The sequence below is a fragment of the Lemur catta genome, chromosome 11 (genome assembly GCF_020740605.2).
Source record: "Lemur catta isolate mLemCat1 chromosome 11, mLemCat1.pri, whole genome shotgun sequence".
Classification (NCBI taxonomy): Eukaryota; Metazoa; Chordata; class Mammalia; order Primates; family Lemuridae; genus Lemur; species Lemur catta.
In genome coordinates, this window is record NC_059138.1 from 11,541,592 (window position 1) to 11,560,340 (window position 18,749).

The following is an 18,749-nucleotide window of genomic DNA, read 5'->3' on the forward strand; positions in this document are numbered from 1 at the left end:
CTGAGAAATGTGTCATTAGGCAAGTTTATCATTGTGCAAGCATCACTGGGTGTACTTACGAAAACCTAGATGGCATAGCTCACTACACACCTAGGCTGTATGGTATAGCCTATTGCTCCTAGGCTACAAACATGTACAGCATGTTACTGTACTGAATACTGTGGGCAACTGTAACACAATGGTAAGTATTCGTGTATTTAAACATGTCTAAACATAGAAAAGGTAATGTGTTGTGCTAGGAAGTTATGAGGGCTATGAGTTCACTAGGTTATAGAAATTTTTCAGCTCCATTATAATCTTATGAGACCACTGTTGTATATGCAGTCATCATTGACTGAAATGTCACAAGTCATTGACCAAAATGTCACAAGGTGCACGACTATAACGAGATTTTTACAAAACAAAGAAAATCCAAAAAAGAGAAACAACCCAGTAAAGTCACAAACAGCCAAGTCCATTACAGTTACTTAAAGGAGTAACATTAGTTTGTCTTTCTAGTATTCCTAATTAACTAGAAAGTTGTAGACTGCTTCCTATCAATGACTCTCCTAAAATTTCATTTTCATATGGCTAAAGAAGAAGAGCAAGAAAAGCTATGCTTGTTAGAGTTCTCCTAATTGCAAGATTAAAAAAATCCAAGTTTTAGGGCTGGGCACGGTGGCTCACGCCTGTAATCCTAGCACTCTGGGAGGCCGAGGCAGGTGGATCGCTCAAGGTCAGGAGTTCCAGACCAGCCTGAGCAAGAGCGGAGACCCCGTCTCTACTAAAAAATAGAAAGAAATTATCTGGCCAACTAAAATATATATAGAAAAAATTAGCCGGGCATGGTGGCACATGCCTGTAGTCCCAGCTACTCTGGAGGCTGAGGCAGTAGGATCGCTTAAGCCCAGGAGTTTGAGGTTGCTGTGAGCTAGGCTGACGCCACGGCACTCACTCTAGCCCAGGCAACAAAGTGAGACTCTGTCTCAAAAAAAAAAAAAAAAAAAAAAATCCAAGTTTTAGAACTGGGAGGGACCTTAGATATTTATCCAGAGCCCTCACATTGCAGCTGAAGAAATTGCCATCAAGAGCTAGCTGTTTTGCTCACGGTCCCTTGAAGGTGCAAAACTAAACCCCGAGTTATGTAGGAACCTTTAACAAATGTGCTCAAATGCAGTACACATGTCAATTTGTGAAATTTGTGGTAACTTTATAAAGCTGAGTTTACAAAGCCTGTTCTTTACAAACTAAGCAGCTCCTCTTAGTTACTATGCTTGCAGTTCAGATAGGTTAAAGAATAAAACCTAGTTAGTAGCTGTTAGACCAGTCACTTAGGCATTTTTCGAGTGGGAATGATTATGAGAACATATGTTATAATTTCAACTAAAAAATAATTATGTTTGCTAAATTGGTAACCAATACAAATATTTAAATAGTCCACACTGGTAAAATATTAATAACCAGGTCCACAGTGTAGATAAAATTTTACCAAGTACAAGTATCTGTCTTTTTCACACTGAATTTCAAATTATATTCATGTTTAATATAATTCTGATATCCTTTATTTCATGTCAAAAGGGGAACCTTTAATGTCCTCTCACTTAGATTTCACTGCTTCGCAGTCACCTTCCATACCCTGAGACTGGAGTTTTCCATTTAGCTACCTGCGATTGGTTATCACGGGGAAAGACAGTAGGAGACCCTGAGGCATTCGCAGTCAGCTTTCTCTAGTTCTCTAACCCTTTAGTTTCTCTCTGTTCCTTTTGAAAATGAGGAGCCATGCATTTAGCTGCAACCCACAGCTATTTTAAGTCATCATTCCTTGGATCCATGGTTGCTACAAATTTCTTCTAGAAACTCAGAAAAAAAAGAAGAGTATTGAGAACATGATGAAGCCTCAAGTTCAATGTGAAAATTCATCTCTCCAGTCATGAAAAGGATTCTTTAGAAACCTCCTCCTTGTCACCCCTAACTCTTCATGATCAGCAACTCATCCACAATAATAAGTGTTTCTTTCAAATGTTCTCACTGAAATCTGCAATCCAATGGGTTCCTAAATGGAGGACAGCTTTAACTTCTTGATGAATGTTTGCTTTCTTTGAGTTAACTGGTATATCCTCAGACTTTGAGGGAGGCGGTTGCATTCTAAATAGTTTATGTGTACACAACAAAAGAAAAGAGAAGGAAAACTTTATTAAATCTCAGGACTGGAGATCACTTTCTAAGGTTAAAAATAATAAAAGAGGCCAGGCGCAGTGGCTCACGCCTGTAATCCTAGCACTCTGGGAGGCCGAGGCAGGTGGATCGCTCAAGGTCAGGAGTTCCAGACCAGCCTGAGCAAGAGCGAGACCCCGTCTCTACTAAAAAAATAGAAAGAAATTATCTGGCCAACTAAAATATATATAGAAAAAAAAATTAGCCGGGCATGGTGGCACATGCCTATAGTCCCAGCTACCTGGGAGGCTGAGGCAGTAGGATCGCTGAAGCCCAGGAGTTTGAGGTTGCTGTGAGCTAGGCTGACGCCACGGCACTCACGCTAGCCCAGGCAACAAAGCGAGACTCTGTCTCAAAAAATAATAATAATAATAAAAGAAAATGGGCTAGGCGCCGTGGCTCACGCCTGTAATACTAGCAAACTGGGAAGCCAAGGTGAGAGGATTGCTTGAGGTCAGGAGTTCGAGACCAGCCTGAGCAAGAGTGAGACCACATTTCTACTAAAAATAGAAAGAAATTAGCCGGACAACTAAAAATAGAAAAAATTAGCTGGGTGTGGTGGTGCATGCCTATAGTCCCAGCTACTCAGGAGGCTGAGGCAGGAAGATCCCTTGAGCCCAGGAGTTTGAGGTTGCTGTGAGCTAGGCTGATGCCACGGCACTCTAGCCACCCACACAACAGAGCAAGACTCTGTCTCAAAAAAATATTTAAACTTCTATGCATCAAAAAGATATATGTAAATTTGAAATATAAGCAATCATTTGAGGGAAATACTAAAACAAACATTATAGACTAAGGATTAAATGAGCTCATACTAATGAGTGAAATAAAAAACAACTCTAAATTCTCAATGGATAATGGACAAAGTACATGAATAGGCAATCACATGCAACTGAATGTTAAACATTTGATAAAATAATCAACTTCACTAATAATCAAATAACCAAGAATAAAAACGGCAAATCTATGACAATTTGCCTACCTACCAATGAAGCAAAGATATATTAAAATGTGAATGCCCCAAACTGACAAAACTGTGGCAAAATGGGTTCTTTCATATACTGCTAAGGCTAGGAATAAAAATGAATGTAGCCTTTCTGAATACAATTTCACAATGTATTTAAAGATGCTGTAAAGTGTTCTGTGTTCTGACCCTGTAACTCTAGTTTTAGTAATTATACTAAAGAAGTAACCCAAAATATGCACAAATATTTTGACATTAAGATTATCAATAAAGCATTTTTTGTCTAAGTGAAAAATTAGACATTAACTTAACATCTAACAATAGGGGTCTGTTTAGGCAAAGTCCATAAATAAAGTACCAGTTGGCCATTTGAAATGGTGGTTTATAAATAATTTTAAAACTTAAAAAATGTCTATCCTATAATATTAAGTGTAAAAAGCAGGCCATTACTATTTTTTTTAATGCATAGGGAAAAAAGAATGAAAGGGAGTATTTCCAAAGGTTAATAGTGGTTACAACTGGAAGATGGGATTCCAGTTCATTTTATTTCTGCTTCTTTATACTTTTATACATTTAAAAAGCTTCCTATATTCAGCATGTATCAGTTTTCTAATTGGAAAAAAATAGAAATAAAGGAAGAAATAAAAGAAGGAGAAAAGTTAGAGAACAAGATAAGAATTAATGAAGTGACTACGATTTCCCCTTCTTCCTGGGAAAAAATTCTTCAGAAGACCCTACAAAGCCACTCTCCAGGTAGTCCTCCTTGGCCTGATGTTTACACAGAGAAGTTGGTTTATTGCAATATTAATGTGGTAAATTGAGAAATGCCCTAGTTCCTGCCATATAACTTTATAGGGTACTGCGTTCTCTGCAATAACATGCATAATAATCTTTTTAGCAATCCCTGCAATTAGGGGGTTGCCAAACTGGAATTGTTACTTTATTTGAGACAGGTACACACACACATGCACGCACACACAATACTAGAACTGCAGAACTAACTACCCCCTTGAAGAAAAACAGTGTAATTAGCTCTCCTTTAGATGGGAAGATATTCTTCAACAACCTAAATATAAACAGATTTTGTAGCAATTTTTTCTTCCAAAGATACAAATCATGAATTTTTACCACGTATTAGTCAGAAGTCAGGTAGATTATACCATTTCTCAGGGGTATCATAGTGCCTTGGACCTTAGGAGGACAGACTAGCCTGGTGACTGGGAAGGCATAGAGACTCACTCAGCTTTGGGCTTGAATAAGCAATGAAGGAAGTTCTCAAGTTGCACCGTGAGAACCAATTTTCTCAAGCAGAACTTAATTACAAGTATACAATTATCAAAACATTTATGGAGAATGCTAACCTTACACCCACTGCTGGGTTTCTGTTGAGCTGATTTCCTTTAACTGAATTGTTCCCATCCAGTGTGTGTGTGTGTGTGTGTGTGTGTGTGTGTGTGTGTGTGTGTGTGTGTGTGTGTGTGTGAGAGAGAGAGAGAGAGAGAGAGAGTGAGAGAGAGAGAGAGAGAGAGAGAGAGAGAGAGAGAGAGAGATGCAATTACTACTGTTTCTGCTCATTATCAACAATATCAACAATGTGCCTCCCCTGTCTTGCTTTTAGGGCCAAACATTTTCTCTCTGCTTGTCAGGAATTCAAGTGGAATGATATCTGAGCACCTAGTACTAGTCCAACTGTTGCTTTAAATACAAGAAAGCCACTTTTTCCAAAGTTATACAGCTAATTAGTGATAGTGGTTTTATTGGAACCCAGTTGTATTCCATTGTTCCATTTCCTTAGTAGTGTGCTGTCCTCGGTTGCTTTTCCCAAACAGAAAATTGAGATATGAATATTTAGATTGTGTCTTCAAATGCAGAGAAAAATAGAAAATTAAGGCAATTGATTAAATAATTCTGTAGGGGGAAAATGGCCTTTGGCAGTGTGAAGGAGTCTCATTGTTCTGGGATGACTGTCTTGGGGCTGATTCAGAGATGGCTCCTGCACCAAGGATTGCTGTCCATGCAAATGAGGAGGTCACACCCACACAGGGGCAGGCAAGAAAACAAGCCATGACCAGGTAGATACCAGCATCAAGGACAATCAAATGATTTGGGGAAAGGATGGGAGTGGGTGCAAAGAATGGAACAGGCAGGGGTAAAACAGTCTGTCTCTGCCCAATGCATTATTTGGAAACAGAGTTGTGGATCTTCAGAATAACCATGGGAAGGAATTGAATAAGCATCAGTTGGCCTTTTGAGCCTGAGACATGTGCACACGCATGCACACACATGCACACACACAAAAACACAAGTACGCACACCCCAGGGCACCTCTTAGACTCTCTGCCTTTGACTGCGCTGATACACAAACACAAACTTTGGCCTCTTTCCTTTTGAATATGCAATTTCTTCTACTTTACTGCCCTGACCTGGATAATTTTCATTTGTCCTTATACACTTAATTCTAGCAACTCCGCTCTCCTATTCCCTCTGCTCTCACTCAGACTAGATTACACACTCCTCCTCTGTGTTCCCACAGTAACTTATGCATACCCTACCCAAGTGCTTTTCCCATTGCTCTGTGATTGTCAGTTCATTGGTCGATCTCCCGTAAAGGGGACCCTGAGCTGTGGGAGAGACAAGAATGTCATCTTTCCTCTTCATATTCCAGTATGGAACATGGGGCCTGTCACATATGACTACGTGACTCCATTCATTTGACCCAGGACCACTGAGGACCTACTCTGTGCTAGTACTATGCTCAGCCCTGGAGACACAGTGGGCAAGACACAAATGGTCCCTGGCCTCATGAATCTTGTGTTCTATTAAGGGACCTTGAAACTCCATAAAGCTCTGAAGAAATTATGTTTAGCATGATGGCTGATGTCAGATCAGTCTGACATATATATATAAATAAATGTTTATTCTGCCTCATTGTCTTTCTTTGATTCACAAAGGCCTTCGATTCACAAAGGCCTTCAAAACACTATGATTCAGGTTTCCTGAGATAAGCTAAATTTTATAAGGAATGCTAACGCAGCGATAACACAGACAAATTGGCCTGAGGCTGGCTATTAATCTCCCACAGCAACACCTAAAAAGACTGGCATTATATTCATACAGCAGAATAAAGACAGTCACCGCCAAACCTCATTTCACTGAATTCTGCTAATTTTGAATTTGTGAATTACTTAGAAACTTGGCTGACCTATACTTTAAGATTGCATATAGAGAATTTGGTTTCCAGAGAAAACTAATAATAGCAATGAACCCTTAAATAGCTCCTCAAAGATTATAAGTCCTTCATATATATTACTTCATTTGAAAATGAGACTATCTACTGCCACTTTTGGAATCTTGACCTGTGAGTTTTAGCTATTCTCAGTACAAGGTATTGAAACAACCCAAGTGTCCATTAACAGATAAAGGAATAAGCAAGATATGATATATACATGCAATGGAATATTATTCAGCCTTAAAGAGGAAAAAGATTCTGGCAAATGCAACATAGATAAATGAACCTTCAGGACATTATGCTAAGTGAATAAGCCAGGCACAAAAAGACAAATACTGTATGATTCCACTTATAATATGAGGTACTAAAGTGGTACAATTTATGGAGACTGAAAGTAGAATGGCACTTGCCAGGGGCTGGGCAGAGGAGGGAAGGGGGAGTTGTTGTTTAATGGATCTTTCAATTTTGCAAGATGAAAAGAGTTCTGGAGATTGTTTTCACAACAATACAAATGTACTTAACAATGCTGAATTGTACACTTAAAAATGGTTAAAATGGTAAACTTTAAGTTATGTGTATTTTACCATAATTTAAAAATAATTTAAGAACAAGAAAGACAGGCTGGGTGCGGGAGCTCACACCTGTAATCCTAGCACTCTGGGAGGCTGAGGTGGGAGGATCGCTTGAGCTCAGGAGTTAGAGACCAGCCTAAGCAAGAGTGAGATCCCACCTCTACTAAAAATAGAAAAATTAGCCAAATGTGGTGCATGCCTGTAGTCCCAGCTACTCAGGAGGCTGAGGCAGAAGGATTGCTTGAGCCCTGGAGTTTGAGGTTGCTGTGAGCTAGGCTGATCCCACAGCACTCTAGCTTGGGTGACAGAGTGAGATTCTCTCTCAAACAAACAAACAAACAAACAAAGAAAAGAAAAGAAAGACAAACTATGTACAATTTTTTTATTAACTAAAAGAATGAAAATATAATTGGTAATTCCCAAAACAACAGAGGAAAAAGAAAAGATGTGGAAAACATTATCAATCTGAAAGAAGGCAAGCAAAAACAAAAGAAAAATGACTGTAAGCATAAAATACAAAATAACTGGAAGAAATGAATCTGCTGTAAAGATAACTAAAATAAAGCCAAATAGTCTAAGCCTACTTATTAAAAGATAGAAGGTTTGAGATTGGACTCAAAATCAAAATCCACATTTATGCTTTCTATGAGATGTAACACCTGAAACAAAATCACAAGAAAGGCTAAAAAAGATGGATAAAGATATGCGATGAATCCATTTTAAAGCTATAAATAATAGAATTTAAATTAAAAATCCTTAATGGAGATATAAAAGGATACTCCATTATAGGAAAAACTTGCTAAGAACATTCATGCATTATTAACTTGTCTTCACTAAAAATTTAGCCTCAAAACATATAAAACAAAAATTATTAGAAAAACTGACAAGTCAACAATTTTAGTGGGAAAATTTAACTTCTATTAGATGAATAGATTAAGCAGGCAAAACTAGTTTAAAATATAGGAAGCTGAACAATAGCAGGCTTGACCAAATGAAGATCAATATCCTCTCCAAATATAAAACATGTATCAATGGTACACTTACAAAAATTGATCACATACTAGGTCACATGGGAAATCTAAAAAAATAAAAGTCTTGCAGACCATTCTCTATTTATATGTTAAAGAAAAAAGACAAGACCACAGTTTAGATACACTTCAAGGCCAAATGCCCATAACCATGCAACCAAAACTTAAGTCACCCTGATTTCCCTGAAATACTAGCACTAACCTTAAAACACAAAATGTAAGCTTTACATCATTGTCACCATAATTCAATGACTTTAAACCAATCAGCTTAAACAGCTCTGTTTGCCTTAAAAAGAATATTAACATATAATAGAAAATCCTGAGAAAGGTCAAAATACTTTCTCCTTTATGCTTTATAAACTATACTGCTATAACTGCTGCAAGCAGGACCTATTACCATTTTCCATTTGAAGTCTCCCAGTTTGCAAATCTTTTTTATATGCCTAATAAACTGTTAACATTTTATAACTTGATCTGATTTTATTTTTAATAGTTTTTGGTGTCAGAAGTGAGATCTGAAGAAGACCCCCCTAATGAGCCACAAGGTCAACAAGTAATCAGGTGCTATTACTCACAGAGCCCATGGCAGTCACTGCTTTCTTGCAGACCATGGAGTAAACTCTAGGATAAATCGCTCCCAGATCCAAACTCCAGTCTCTGTGTTTTGAGCTCTCCAAACACAGAGAGCATACCTGTGTTTGTTTTGCATACCTGTGTTTGTTTATTGAAGCTTCTTGGTAAGTCACACCTTTCTGTTCAACAAGGGGAGTGGGAAATCTGTGATTTCCCAGGTACCAAAACAGTAGTTCCATTGGCTGGACTCCCCATTGCTTTCTTAGCATCTGAGGGAAACCAAAGGCAAAGATGAGTTTCATCTGGTCTAGCTGACCAGACTCTTGTGCCTTTCTGGAAAAAAGAAAGTGAACTTCACAGGGATAATTTGGAATTGCAGTGGTCAGTCTGAGGAACCTACAACTCAGACAAAATCATTCGTCTTAGGGGAGTCCTCGACAGAAGAGGATCCTGGACCTCTCAAAAGCAATGGAATGCATTCTTTGATTAGCATACAGAGGCTTCCAAAAGACATAATAACTTAAAAATAACCTCTCTTAAAAAATTCCTACAGTGTGCCGGTAAAAAAAATTATAGGCTAAGCTCAGACACTTGAACATTAGCCCCCCAACCCTCAAAAAATTCAGGGTCTCCCAAAAGCAACTGCCTAAGGCTGAAAAAGGAAACAAACTAATTGGAAATAGACTGGATATTTTATCTACCCAGATAGACTTTGGACACATACAGACAGCTCTGGATGTTTCCTCTGTTGCTTGCCTAAAATTGAGTACATAGACTGACCTCTGATAATAGACAAATATACCCCAACACTCCTTTTTGAAGAAAACTTACATCTTTTCACTGTGCTTTTGAGATATAAATTTTCTACTCTGTCTTTTTTGGGACCTGAGAGCCATATATTTTAAGTGTAAACTTTGGGGAGATGACTCATCAGAAAGAAAAAAAAAGAGCTATTTAGACATAACCTTCCAAACTGACAATGAAAGATTTTAAGTCTTTTCTACAAATATTAGTAAAAAAAAAAAAAAAAAAAAAAAAAAGCTTTGGCTATCTCTGCATGTAAACTTAACTGCCAGAAACACAATTCTTTTATAAACTAGTGAGTTTTGTATTATTTTGCCTGGCAAATGGCTAAAATTTTAGAATAAACACCATAAGATCTCTGTTTTCACCTGTCTGCATGTTTGTGCCTTTCTATACATATGTATGTTATATGCATGTGATTTTTTTAAACCCCAGTTAGCATTATCAAAATTAATTTGTAAAAGAGAGTCATTTAATTGGCTTTCAAAAAGAATAAGTGCTTATATAAATTAAGTATTCCTAAAACTTCCAGAAAAATAGAAACTGACTCAAATGGTTTTCAAGTTCATGTGACTTGGATAATCTTTGGTAAATAAGAATATTGTTGGTTTGGGAAAAAAACAACAATCAGACATGTCTTCAGGGTAGTCAGCATTAAATATAGTTCAGACAAACAACTTTTTATATCTAGATTTACTAGTAAAATAAATTTATGTTATATATGTTAGAAAACTCATCACCAAGAAAAATGATTGCTAGCTGTTTAACGTCTCATAAAATTTTCACAAGCAATCCAAACATAATTATTAAAAATAAATGAATTCAATAAATGTAAGTAAAATAAAAGCTTATAAATAAACTTTTAAGAAATAGCTTCAGAAATCTTTTCGGTAACCTATACCTTAAAGTTATACTAAGTTAAATTAAATGATAGCTATTCATTGAATATTTGTGTCATTTCTAAATACAAAATACTAGAACATTAGTTGCTGAACATGTTTATTTACTTTTGGCTTTGAAGGAGTTCAGAACATGCCACCCCAAAAATGCCACTCTGACATACTGACTATTTTGAATTAAAGACACATAAAAAAATAGCAGAAAAAAGAAAGAAAGAAAAAGAAAAAGGAAAACAACAGAAAAAAGAAAAAAGAAAACAACAGAAAAAATAAAAAAAGAAAAAGAAAAAAGAAAACAACAGAAAAAATCACTCTGAACTTCCATCTTTTTCTTAAAAGCAGGAGATAAAATTCCCATGTGAAAGATGTCCTCCCTATACCAGAAGGAAAGTAACATTCTTATCATCAAGGTTGAAAGTTGAGGCCAAAGAAAATCTGTATGAAGAAAGTTTGTTAAACTAACCTTTATTCAATTCAACTCTGTGTCTTTGGGTCTTCATTTCCTTAGCAGGGCTCCTGTGTCACATAAATTTTATGTTAATCTCCTGTTAATCTGTTTTATGTCAGTTTAATCCTCAGATGTAGTCAAAAACCCTAACAGAATGGAGATAAAATTTTGCCTTCCTTACAGTTCCTTATTAAATTACTAAAGATATTTGCATTTGTTACTATGTCCTTTTTGTCATAGTGAGAATTTATACTAAGAGGAAGCCTCTACCTACAAAAGTATAAGATGATATATTCATAAGATTTACTAATCTGCTCATACAGAATGCTGATGTGACAGTTCACATTGTACACTTCCTAGTTTTCTCTGTAAAAGAAATGTTACTGATGGTTAAAAAGTATAATCAGTATATGTAATTAAAATGACTAAAAATTATAAAGGTGAAAGGAAACAACTGTAAAAAAAAGGTATGCAAAGAAAATAGGATGTGTTTTTAATAAGGAAAAGTATACAAGGTATGAAGAATGTATTTTTGTTAATGAAAAAAGAAAAATTTTTGTCCTAAAATAAGAAAATGAGATGACTGGTTATTTCAGAAGGAGAAAGAAGAAAAGAGTAGGACAAAACCTAAATGGACAGAGAGAGAAAGTATTGTATCATTAAGCTGGCTAAAATTTAATGAATTTATTATAAAGGATTTAAAAAAAAATTAATATAATGTACAAATTTACATAAGCAAAGCTCTAGTTGATGCAGGCATATTCTGTAGGCATTAGCAGTACTGTCCTCACTACTCATTCATTGGACAGTAGCGCTAACCCAAGAAAAGGACATATAAAGAATTTTAAAATGAGCCTTAATGTCAAAAGTACACTGATACAAAACTAGAATTTTGTCTTCTCTTTGTTAAAATGGCAAAGTTTTTCTGGATTATTTATTGTTCTGTTCTTGATAAAATACTAGGAAAATTTTTTGTGTGTTTTTTTAACCTTTAAAGTAATTTGCCTATGAAACAAAGGTTCTGTGTTTTATCAAAATAATATCCTGTGCTTCATATTATCTTTATCATGTCTTTGATTACTTTACTTAAGCAAATTGAGTATTAAAAGAGCTGCTTTCTGTAGTTACCTTTGAAGTCTTTTAATTGTGACTTTGGTTAAATGGATAACTATTGTTTCATAATGCCTTGTGATCCTATTTAAACAAGTGTTTTAAACCTTTTGACATTTTTGACAAACTTCATGTTCCCCAAGGCCAATTGCCCATAAACACATAGCCAAAACTTCTTATTCTGATTTCTCCCAAACACTAGCTCTGATTTTAAACAAAACACAAAATGTAAGGTTTATGTCCTTGTCAGCATAATTCAATGAAATTAAACCAATCAGCTATAGACAAATCAGTTTAAACAGCTCTGTTTGCCTTAAAAAGAATGTTAATGTATAACAGAAAATCATTTAAAAAGGTCAAGATACTTCCTCCATATGCTTTTCTTTTTTATTTATTTTCTTTTTTTAGAGACAGGGTCTTGCTGTAGCCCAGGCTGGAGTGCAGTAGTGCAATCATAACTTACTACAGGCTCAATGGATCCTCCCACCTCTGCCTCCCAAAGCACAGGGATTCCAGGCATAAGCCACTGTGCCCAACCTCTCTGTGTGCTATATAAACTGTGCTATGACTGCTATGAGCAGGGCCCTCAATGGTTTGAGGGCTCCCAGTTTGCAAACTGGTTTTTTGTATGCATGATAAACTTTAAAAAAATTTTAAACTTGATCAGATTTTATTTTTTACAATACAATGCAAATGAATTAGAAATCAACCTAAAAGAAGCTGGGAATGGTGCCTTAGGCCTGTCATTCCAGCACTTCGGAAGGTCAAGGCCGGAGGATCACTCATGGAGTTCCTATGCTAATGAGGAAAACAGATAATAAACAGATAAATATATAATATAAGAAGTGCTATGGGAAAAAAAAATAAGCAGACTAAGAGAGATAGGGAGTTTCCAAGATGGGGGCCGCTATTTTGTATGTGGAGTCAGAACTCTTGATAATTCGTGGGGAAACAGATACTCGAAGGCTGAGAGGGAGGGAGCCAGAAGGTGATCTGGGCAGCACTGGCTGAACAGTGGGAACAGTGGGAGTGCCCTGGTAGTGTCCATGGAAGCATAAGGATACAAACAGGGGAGGATAATAAAAAGTGATGGCAGGGGTTGTGTGATGGGAGAGGGGATTAAGATCTCAAAAGGCCTTTTGGGCTAAAAGACTTTGCCTTTTCCTCCGAGTGTGCTGGGAAGCTATATTTCTTGCCACTTCCACTGAAGGTCTCCCAAAGAAGAGCGACTTGAGACTTAAGCCAGCCCGAATGCAAGCAGAGAGGGAAGGGAACGTGGAGAACTGCAGGATTAAGAAGGTCTCTCTCTGCCGGCATGGCCTGGGGAGGTGGAAAAAGTCTGATGCTCCAGCAGGTCCCCCTGAGATCCCAGCCAGTGGTGCTGTGAAACAGCAGGCCTGGAAGAACGGACACCCCGGAGCCCAGAACTTTATCAGGTACCTTCACTTTAAGAATTCTTTGCCAGGCAAAGAAGCAATGCCAATGGAAGAAATGGGATTAAGGGTGTTGTCATCCTGACTACTGCTAAGGATGCCTCAAGGCAGTGGCCATTAAATTCTGGGAGTGGGGGATTGGCAGAGTGCTAAAGCCAGCATAAGAGCCAAAAGTTCTCAGGCTCCAAGACTATCTAGAAAAAATCTTGGCTGTGGCTACTGGCACGTAGAATTAATTGGAAAAAGATAATCCAAAAATCTGAGTTTAAGAGAGAACAGTATTGATTAAAAGACAAAAAACAAAACAAACAAAACTCAAAAATCTGCTAACAGCCTGTGGCTACTGAACCCTAAAGAAATCTCTGGGCCCCCAAATAGTACCAGCAAGTGGAGAAGGGCATAATACCCAATGTGACTGAGGGATAATGGACACTGAGAGCCTTGTGCTGCCAGATTGACTAGTCAAGGAACTTATTTCACTACCAGGGCAGAGAGTCCCTGTTCCTGTCCAGTAGGATTTAGTCATTGTCCAGCAGGATTTACTAATTTGTCAAGATTGGTAACTGCTATAATGTTCCGTTCTCCCCTTTGACTGAGCAGAAGTTTTTATCGCAGTTGTCTTGGTCTTCTGCACCATTGTATATTAGGTGTCCCAGGGGTTAGCAATTTGTACATATCTGATGGAGAAAATGACACTCCGCCTAGAGATCTGAGATGTTAAGCTGGACGTGGTCCATGGATGAGAATTTTTGGTTGTCTCCCTCAGGGAAGAAGAGCGTGCAGAAAGATGTGAAATAGCAGTTGGAGGTGGTCTGACTCAGTCTTAATCTTTAACTCCTTTATCTCTTGCCTGCTGAACTATAGAGACTGTAAAGCTATTTCTAGTGTTAAAAATAAAATAAAACTTTAGACAAAATGAATTTAACAGAGTTTGAGCAAACAACAATTCATGAATTGGGTATAACTCAATGTTGGAAGAGGTTCAGAGAGTGCTACTCCAGTATTGTGAGCAGTGAGCTTTTATAGTCTGAACACAGAAGTAAAGAAATTACTTGATTGGCTACAGCTAGGAGATTGCCTTATTTGAGTATGGTCCAATGGGAAGTCCTAGTTCTAGTGGTTGCTTTGTGGAGTCCACAGGATTTTTCTCATGTTCAATTATATGATCTGCAAATACAGACATAGACCCACACTTTATATACCATCAATATTTCAATCTCTCCTAATGTGACATCTCTAGTGTGGCCTCTTCTCGGGGCTGCTGATTTGTATATATACCAAATTTTTGACATTTTCCATAGGCATTTTTAGTTTGGATTTTTAAGATAAAATTTACTTAACATAATATTCACCATTTTAACCATTTCAAAGTGTACAATTCAGTAATTTTTAGCGTATTCACAAAGTTAAGCAACCATCATATCTAACTCCAGAACATTTTCATCACACCAGAAAAACACTCTGTACCCATTAGCAGTTATTTCCTATTTGCTCCTGCCATCACCTCTAGCAACCACTAATCTATTTTCTGTTTCTATGTATTTACCTATTCTGGACATTTTATATAAATGGAATCATAAAATATGTAGTCTTTTCTGTTTGACTTTTTTCATTTAGCATACATAATTTTTTCTAGGTTCATCCATGTTGTAGAATGAATCAGTACTTCATTCCTTTTTATGGCTAAATAATATTCTATGATGTGAATATATCACATTCATTAACTGATAGACATTTAGGATTTTTTTTTTTGCTTTTATCAATAATACTGCTACAAATATTCATGTACAAGCTTTTGTATAAGCATGTTTTCAGTTCTCTGGGGTATACTTAGGAGTAGAATTGATGGGTCATATGGTAACTACATATTTAACCTTTTAAGGAATGGCCAAGTTGTTTTCCACACTGGCTGCACCATCTTACATCACCACCAGCAAAATATGAGGGCTGCATTTTCTCCACATCCTTGCCAACACTTGTTATTTTCTGGGTTTTGTTTTTGTTTTAATTATAGCCATCCTAGTGCATGTGATTTGGTATGCCATTGCTGTTTTATTTAGGTTGATGCAAAAATAATTGCGGTTTTAGCATTGTTGAAATTTGCCCTTTGTTACTGGAATACATTCTTAAATAAATGTCATTATGTTATATATCATTTTAAGGCACATTTCTCACTTTATGTTTTTTTGGTAATGACTTATTACTTGCTGTTTATTTTATATGTATTTTAGACTATGGAAATGATGTTAGACAAAAAGCAAATTCGAGCAATTTTCTTATTCAAGTTCAAAATGGGTGGTAAAGCAGCAGAGACAACTCGCAACATCAACAACACATTTGGCCCAGGAACTGCTATCAAACATATATGCAATGGTGGTTCAAGAAGTTTTGCAAAGGAGAGAAGAGCCTTGAAGATGAGGAACACAGTGGCTGGCCATCAGAAGTTGACAATGACCAACTGAGAGCAATTACAACTACATGAGAAATTACAACTATATGAGAAATTGCCAAAGAACTCAGTGTCAACCATTCTAAACTCGTTCGGCATTTGAAGCAAATTGGAAAGGTGAAAAAGCTCAATAAATGGGTGCCTCATGAGCTGACTGAAAATCAAAAAAATCATTGTTTTGAAGTGTCATCTCTCTTCAACAATGAGGAATCATTTCTCAATTGGATTGTGACATGCAACCAAAACTGGATTTTATAGGACAACCTGCGAAGACCAGCTCAGTGGTGGGACCAAGAAGAAGCTCCAAAGCACTTCCCAAAGCCAAACTTGCACCAAAAAAAAGTCATGGTTTCTGTTTGGTGGTCTACTGCCGGGCAAATCCACTACAGCTTTCTGTATACAGGCAAAACCATTAAATCTGAGAAGTATGCTCAGCAAATCAATGAGATGCACTGAAAACCACAATGCCTGCAGGCCAGCATTGGTCAACAGAAAGGGCCCAATTCCTCTCCATGACAACGCCCAACCACATGTCATACAACCAATGCTTCAAAAGTTGAACAAATTGGGCTATGAAGTTTTGCCTCATCCACCATATTCACCTGAGCTCTCACCAACTGACTACCACTTCTTCAAGCATCTCAACAACTTTTGTAGGGAAAACACTTCCACAACCATCAGGATGCAGAAAATGCTTTCCAAGAGTTCTTCAATCCTGAAGCACAGATTTTTATGCTACAGGAATAAATAAACTTATTTCTCGTTGGCAAAAATGTGTTTATTGTAATGGTTCCTATTTTGATTAATAAAGATGTGTTTGAGCCTAGTTATTAATATAATGATTTAAAAGTCACGGTCTGAAACCGCAATTACTTTTGCACCAACCTAATAATTTGTATTTTTCCTAATGGTTAATGATGTTAAGCATCTTTTAATGTGTTTATTGGGAATAAGTTTATCATCTATGGAGAAATGCCTATTTAAATCCTTTGCCCACTTTTTAATTGTTCACTTTCTATTGTTGAGTTGTAAGAGTTGTTTATGTATTCTGTATGTTAGACTCTTATGAGCTATATGATATGCAAATATTTTCTCCCATTTGGTGAGTTAGTTGTCTTTTCACTTTCTTAGTAGTGTCCTTTGATGCACAAAGGTTTTTAATTTAGATGAAGTCCAATTGTCTACTTTTCTCTTTGGTTGCTTGCGCTTTTGGTGTCATATTTAAAAAACCATTGCCTAATCCATGGTCATGAAGACTTATGCCTTTGTTTCCTTCTAAGAGATTTATAGTTTTCACTCTTACATTTATATTTTCATGTATTTTGAGTTAATTGTTGAATATGGTGTGAGGTAAGGGTCTAAATCCATTCTTTTACATGTGGATATCCAGTTGTCCTAGCACCATTTGTAGAAAATACTATTCTTTTCCTATTGAATGATCTTGACACATTTGTCCAAAATCAAGTGATCATAGATGCATGGGTTTTCCCTAGTCTTTTAATAGATCAAGTGTTCAAAAAAGAACTGATTTTCCCCTCTATAATAGATACATATAGATCTGGTTCATTAGATATATACAAATCATAAAGTTCACACATGTTTTAGCACAGCAAGGAAGTTAGGAAATATATGAATAAAATACACCAGAAAATGGGATGGAAGAGGAGAAGATGAGACTGGCAATAAAGGGAGGTCTGGTTCACATAGGGCTATTTATTTATTTATTTTGAGAGAGTGTCTCACTCTGTCACATGGGCTGGGGTGCAGTGGTGTCATTATAGATCACAGCAACCTCAAACTCCTGGGCTCAAGCGACCTTCCTGCCTCAGCCTCCTGAGCAGCTGGGTCTAAAGGTGTGTGCTACCATCCCCACTAATTTTTTCATTTTTTGTAAAGACAGGGTCTCACTATATTGCTTGGTCTGGTCTTGACATATAGGGCCTTTTAGTCCAGGGTGTGCAATTTGGATTTTATTCTAAATGCATTGGGAAGCCATTGGATAGTTTGAGCAGGAAGGTGAAATAAAATGATTTATATTTTTTAGAAGATCATCTGGCTGCCAGGTGAATTCTGGAGCATAGAGTGACAATAGTGAAAATATGGAGACTATTAGGATGTTATTGTAGCATCTAGGTAAGAGATATGATCATTTAGACAAAGATGGTAGTAGTGACCAGAGAAGAAGCAGAAAGTCTCAGAATATGTTTTGGGGGTGAAGATCCAGAGGTAGAGATAATGGTTGTGGTGGCATAGAGAGGGAAAAAGAGGACTCAAGGGTGATGGCTAAGTTTATGGCTTGACTGGGTGGATGATTGCTCAATTACCTCCCTCCATTTGCTGAGATTGTAAAATTAGGAGAGAAAAGGAACCAGTTTGGGGTGTTGGGTGAGCTGGGATTTCATGTAGAGGACAGGCCTAGACCCTGAACACCACAAGAGCAGTCATGACAGGGTAATTAAGTTGAATGTGTTCAGATGTATCCTGTATGTTGATAAACATCATAGGTGACTCTCACACTGAGGCGATAAATAAAAGGTGACTTCAAAGATGTGATAAAGATTATGAGATTACTACCTGTTACTAGGACAGAAGAAAAAAAGGAACTCTGAGAATGAGAGGAGAATAGGAGGTGGGGAAAGGGGAGAGGAAGGAGCTGAAGAGCAAGGAGGATGTGTTGAAGGTAGTGGAAGTGGAGGTGGTCTGGGTATGCGTATATATGTAGAAAGAACTACATACTTTTTTCAATTCTGCATTAGGGATACTAGAAAAGCCCACTGCTGCATTGCATAGTCAAGCTAATCTTTAGGAACAAATTATATATTTTGAATATGAATGGACACTAAACTGGAACCACTAACCCACTGAAACTCATACCTAAGAAACATTACAGGTATTCTGATCAATGATATAAATAGATCTTGGGAAAGATACTAATAATACATATCTACAGTGTTGTTGGGAAGATTCAATATTATTACCATTTGTTTTACTGTCTGGCATATGATAACTTAATAATAAATGATAATAATTATTATTAAACATCAAAA

At 36.9% G+C, this 18,749-nt stretch overlaps 1 long non-coding RNA gene and 1 pseudogene across 2 annotated transcripts in view; both read right to left on the reverse strand.

The window, feature by feature from the left end:
• Nucleotides 1–18,749, reverse strand: part of LOC123647645 — a 47,165-nt gene that overhangs the window by 18,588 nt on the left and 9,828 nt on the right. The window lies entirely within an intron of this gene.
• LOC123647888 lies at nucleotides 11,426–11,545 on the reverse strand (annotated as a pseudogene).